The sequence below is a fragment of the Adiantum capillus-veneris genome, chromosome 17, assembly GCF_014529385.1.
Source record: "Adiantum capillus-veneris isolate H3 chromosome 17, ASM1452938v2, whole genome shotgun sequence".
Classification (NCBI taxonomy): Eukaryota; Viridiplantae; Streptophyta; class Polypodiopsida; order Polypodiales; family Pteridaceae; genus Adiantum; species Adiantum capillus-veneris.
Window position 1 is genome coordinate 56,031,559 of NC_140947.1, and position 5,699 is coordinate 56,037,257.

Genomic DNA, 5,699 nt, shown 5'->3' on the forward strand with positions numbered 1-5,699 from the left:
GTACCTACCATTTCCCTTGATATGCCACGAAGAAATCCTATGTAAGGAGAAGATACAGCCAACCCTGCCACGAAACAAAGACAGAGATTACGAAGGTGTAGCACTGACAGTTGAAGAATCTCAGGCTCTCATCAAAGATCACGCTAAATGGAGATAGAAGTGGCTGGACAAGTGGCCACAAGATCTAACCAACTACCACAACGCTCCTCAGCACATTCAAATAGATCCTACTTTCTGCCCAGTCCCTAGAAGACGCACATGGAAGGATTTTGCCACATGGAAAGGCTCAAGGCAGCAAAAGTTGAACTACCCAGTCCTGACAGCACAAAATCCTCCTACAGTAGCCTATGTAGTCAACACTCTACATTCGACAATCATCTTGCTGTGGGATGTCCCTGACGTGGCCTGTCAGATGATGGTAAAGATAGCCCGAATGATCGTTACCTGCATCCAGGTGTTCAAAGACACTGAAGGCGATGATCATCCGTGGAATCTGTTCTTAGAAGGGCATCGAGGAATTTGCTGGAATTTGGAAGATTCACCACCCCGACATATTCTGAGGGCAATGTACTCAAGACTAATGTACTTTCCTTCACATTACTTGCAGACATTTGAAGAGGCCTTGGTCACTCACAGGTTTCTTCGAAATCAACTCAAGGATCTTTCATCCTATGGCGAAGGACCTCAAGGCACGGTATGTAGCATACCGGCACACACTGAGTGAAAACCCTTTCAGACAGCATCAAGAAACCCTGGAGGCGGTACTCCGCACGCGGACCTTTTCAGCAACTCTTGTCTCCTTGGAGCCCCATCAACGACCAAAGCTCTGAACATCCACGAGGACATGCAAGGATAAGGAAGGGGGGAGTGTTTGGCGGATGAAGCTGCAGTTTCCAGAGAAGGAGTCACATTTTTGTGGGAAACCCTTCTAAAATTATTTTGTAAGAGAGCATCTCTAAGCCGAGAACTTGTAAAAGAATTTATGATTATTTTTCTCGGAGCAATTGTATATTAGAGAGCCAGTTAGAAGTTTAGGAGATTTTGGCCGGCGGACAAGCCGTTTGTAAAGACCTAAACTATAAATATCAATTTTGTAAGTTTGAACACAATCTTCTTTTATCACAAACTGAGAAGACAACGTATGTTTGAGAGCTTCTTCTTGCTCCAACTTGTAATCTTCACCACTGTGGCTACTATTCGTTTATTGCATTGTGTTCCTCTTACTGTGCTCTTCCATTCAAGTGTAATCATTCAAGATTCGGTGTAGGTTTTTAACTATGAGTTTGAGACCTTAAATCGCTGTTTTGAGTGCTTATATGCGTATTTTATGTTGTTTTGACCCTAGGAGAGGCTTTAGGGACCCTAAAACGACCCTTTAGGATCACCTATTCGCTGTTTTTGTTGAATTTGGGATGAACGATCGCGATCTTTGTACCTCTCCAGAATGCTGTGACAGTGAAAGGATATACTCCTGATAGTCCCCTGTAGCTTCCCTTCAAGTTTCGTGCGAATCCGATATGATTTGCATGGTAAACGAGCGTGATGACTGTAGAGCTATGTAGAAGGACATAGGCAGATTACTTGGCTTTAGTGCGTATGATTTTCTTGCATAGTTAGTAGTTGCATCTCATCGAGTTCACTTCATTAGTAATGACACCCTATTGAGTTTCCATGCCTCATCTTGGTCGCTTCCCTTGTATTGATATTTTATGTTGATGCGTGAGAGCTATGCTATGGACGTCCGTCACGGCGACCAGCAAACAGTTTTTTAGGCACACCTTTGGGAGAACTCACACTATTGAGAAGGCAAGAGATTTGATGTTAGCAAAGTAGTTACACAAGGCCTCCCGTACTGCAGAATCCCAGAATCGCGAGCGGCCCTGGGTCATGAGGCTTGGCGGTGCAACTAAGTATCGAAAAGGCAGCTTTTGGGTGTCGCGTCAACCGTCCATGATCCATGTTTACTTGTTAAATTCAATTGATTTCTTTGAGTTTCACTTAATTAGCCGCATAGTGTGAAAGAGCCAAAATCCCAAAAACCCCTATTTAAAGGTTGAAGGCGCTCATTTTGTCATTTTCCATACTAGGTGCTACCTTGGCAAGAACAAAACAAACGGCAAGGATTGCATATCCAGAGGGCCCCGATGGCCAACGAATCCAAGCTACAGCAACAGAAGCTGGAACTTCACAAGATCAAGGTGAGGTCCACACAGAAGAAGTTGGAGCTTCAAATCAACATGGTCAGTCCTCTACAGCAGCAAAAGAGAGAAGGAAGCATCGCCTTGTTGTCTATTCATCAGACTCCAACGATTCTGAGGGCAACACGGCAGACTCAGAGCGACCAAGGCAAAGAAACAAACAACCAAAAGCAATCATCAAAAGGCTGCGAAGAGACGTAAACGGATGAAGATCCCCCATGGGATGGCGTCAAAATACAAACTTAGGCTGCTCACATGTCTACTGGGGGTAAGACACTCCCTAAAGAGAGTGGACCCACACCATCACATCCGCTCAATAGTGAAGAGCACAAATTAGATGAAGAGTGGGTGGAATTGGACTATGAGGTGTTGGAGGTGCCTGTGCGGCCCAAAAAGAGAACGAGCATTGTCTACAAGAAGAGGAAGCACCTCCCTGTTGAACTCAGAAGGTGAGAAAGCGAAGCCGTGCTTTTGCAAATATTCGCCACTATCAGAAGAGCACCGAGCTCTTGATTCGGAGGGCCCCTTTTGCAAGGCTTTGCAGGGAGGTTTTGCAAATGTACAACATTGATTTTCGGATGGGCGACATGGCCATAGAAGTTGTCCAAGAGGCAACATAGCAATATCTAAATAGCATATTCGAGGATGCGAACCTATGTGCCATCCATGCAAAGCGTGTAATGATTATGCCCAAGGATATGCAGCTTGCTCTCCTTTTGTGCCATGAGCAATAGCTTGTAATTAGTCATCAAACCTTTTTTGTATTTATGGAACTTCCAAGATTGGGAAGAATTTGAATATAAGCATCTTTTGATTGTATACCCCACTCTTTGTGCATTGTATTGCTTTAATTGTGTACCATGCGATGTAGCAGTGGTTCATGTTTTGTCTACCTTGTCTTGTATGTATGTAGCTTAAAGCTTGGCATTGGGAAAACTTGCCTACGTTAAGCACCTTGGCTAAGTCAAGCATGCACTTCCTGATGCATCCATGCTATGTGAAAGGGCTTGGAATGCCTTCGAAAGGGCTTGGAATGCCCCCAAAGTGGCTGCCACAAGGACGCGCATTTGGTGCTTCCAAAGGCAGATGGATGGGCAAAATGCGCGCCCTTGTGGCAACCACTCTTAGGGCATTCCAAGCCCTTTCCAAGGCTTTCCAGAAAGTTTTACCAAGAATTAGGGATATTTCCCTTGCTTCAATGCTTCACATAGCATGGATGCATCAGGAAGTCCATGCCCCACTAAGTCCATTAGCATAGATTTTTTGAAGCATGGTTGTCTCTTGTGTTTGGGTTTTGCTCCAAAATGGGCTGCCACAAGGGCGCGCATTTGCCCCTTCCATATGCTGATGGAAGACCCAATGCACGCCCTTGTGGCAGCCCATTTTGGGTCCTCCCGAGCTCTTTAGTAGGCATATCACTAACTTTGGAAGCCAAACATATAACAAATTAGGCATATCAATAATTTTGGGGCCTCCTAAGCACTTTAGTAGGCATATCAATAATTTTGGTGCTTCTCGTAAACACATTGGAAGCCAAACATATAACAAATTGAAAAGATTTCAAGTAAGAGAGAGTCATAGACACCAAAAAGTAGTTTCATTAAAGAAATCAACGGTTTACATGATATCCGGCTTTTGCTTTAGGATCTTTCGAATTACAATTTTCTGGCGCTTGGACTTTTGGGGTGGCTCCCTGTTAAGCAAAGTGGTTGTAATTTCTTGGGTGTCATTAACCCCTAAAGCTTGTTTCATGCCGACATGGGTGATGAGGCGCCTGCAAAAGTTGACGCCAAAAGTGGATATTGCAAAATCTTTCTTTATAAGCACTACAAGGTTGGCCGATTGGGCAAGGGTTGTTAAGCACAATGTCTTGGAGAGTGAACGGAGGGAAAAATTGTTGTAGCGTCCATTGGGGGAGTAGTCGGCATGCACAAACACCACACGTCACCAGTCGGAAGTGTGCCAAGGTAGTGAGCAAGTGCCTCTTGAGGTCCGAACGGCGTCTTCCTCCCCCCTAACCATTGCGCGCAGGCGTCAACCTCCAAAACATCCTGCAAAACATAGGTTTTGTGAGAAATATGGCAAAAAATTAGTTATAACATTAACAAAATCATTTGTAACAATTAAATTTAAGTGAGCATCTATACCTCTTGTCTACGATCTTCCTCATCAGCATCCGGGTGCAAGTAAAGATCCACACTTGTCTTCCCCTTTGGATTAAGCAAAACAGTTGTTGTAGCAGGTGATGGTGAATCCACTCTTGTGCGTTTAGCCAAACACATGGCTTGCACAGCCATAAACTCCTCCTCAGAGACCTTGGCCTGCTCGGCCGCTGCCACCTTGGCTTGTGCGATCGTGACTATGTCCGCCACAGTATTCCCCATGGGTAGTAGGAGATCATCGTCATGGGAAGTGGTGGTATCAACCTCAAACTTGCCATGGGCATTGAGGATGGTGAAACACTCATCCATGCAAAGCTCAAAGGATTTCTCTAGATCATGCAAAAATAGAAACTCCTCCCCACCCACCACAATGGAGGAGAAATGAGTAATCTCTACCTCAGGGATGGCACCCCGAGTGCTGGTTCCTTATGGTGGCCCTGAGGACAAACCGACAGATGGAGAGGCCTCCAAGAGGCCTTGAATCCCTACAGGGTAGGTCAAGGAAAGTGTCCTCTCCTTTGCGGATGTGTCAATGGGCACGGGCTTGGGCACGGGCTTGGGGTCCTTCACATAAGCCAGGACCCCGCCGATCTGCAAGTGTGTAGCGCTACGTCAGGGCCTACTGGGCACTCATGAAGGAGGAAGATCATTATGGCTTGGACAGAGAAAAAAGTGTTTCCGATCTTCCCCTTACGCATTGCTCGCACATCATCATCTTCAAGCCGCACATATTGTCCGGCGGGTTGTGCTATGGTGGCAAAGCGTGCAAGTCGCTGATGAAATGGCTTGTCCCCTTTGTAGATGTGGTGCAGAAGGCCCTCAAGGACCCATTGCCCTTTCCGGTTTGGTAACTCAACAATGAATCTCCCCATGCACGTGGAAATGTATGAAGTGATGTGCTCAAGAGATTGAGAGTGGAGGGTCAAGGTGGTTTCCAAATCAGGTTGGGTTGTGAAAAATGCATGAAGCTTAGGGCTATTTGCATGCCCATCCTCACTAAGGAATGCATCTAAAGCACTAGTTGCAGCCATGCTTTCTCTTTGCGTAACTGGGTATCCTAGGTCTCTCTGCAATGCTGGGATGAAATGGTAAAATGAGGAGGTGGTCCCTCTTTTATAGACATATTCCATCTCGAAAAAAATAAAAAATATGCGTTTTAAAAATAAAATTACACAACACCTTAAAACTCAAGTACAAAATCAAGTACAACACCCTAAAAATTTTCAAAAGCTTTAATAAAATATCCAATATATAAAAGAGTAAAGTTACAAGCCAATTCACTTAGACAAGATGACTTCGTCTGTAGCCCAATCTTTGTAAACAAGCATAGTGGCCTCCA

At 45.0% G+C, this 5,699-nt stretch overlaps 1 pseudogene; it reads right to left on the bottom strand.

The window, feature by feature from the left end:
* Positions 1-3,815: 3,815 nt before the first annotated feature.
* On the bottom strand, positions 3,816-5,391 carry LOC147437291 (uncharacterized; annotated as a pseudogene).
* Between the last annotated feature and the right edge of the window lie 308 nt (positions 5,392-5,699).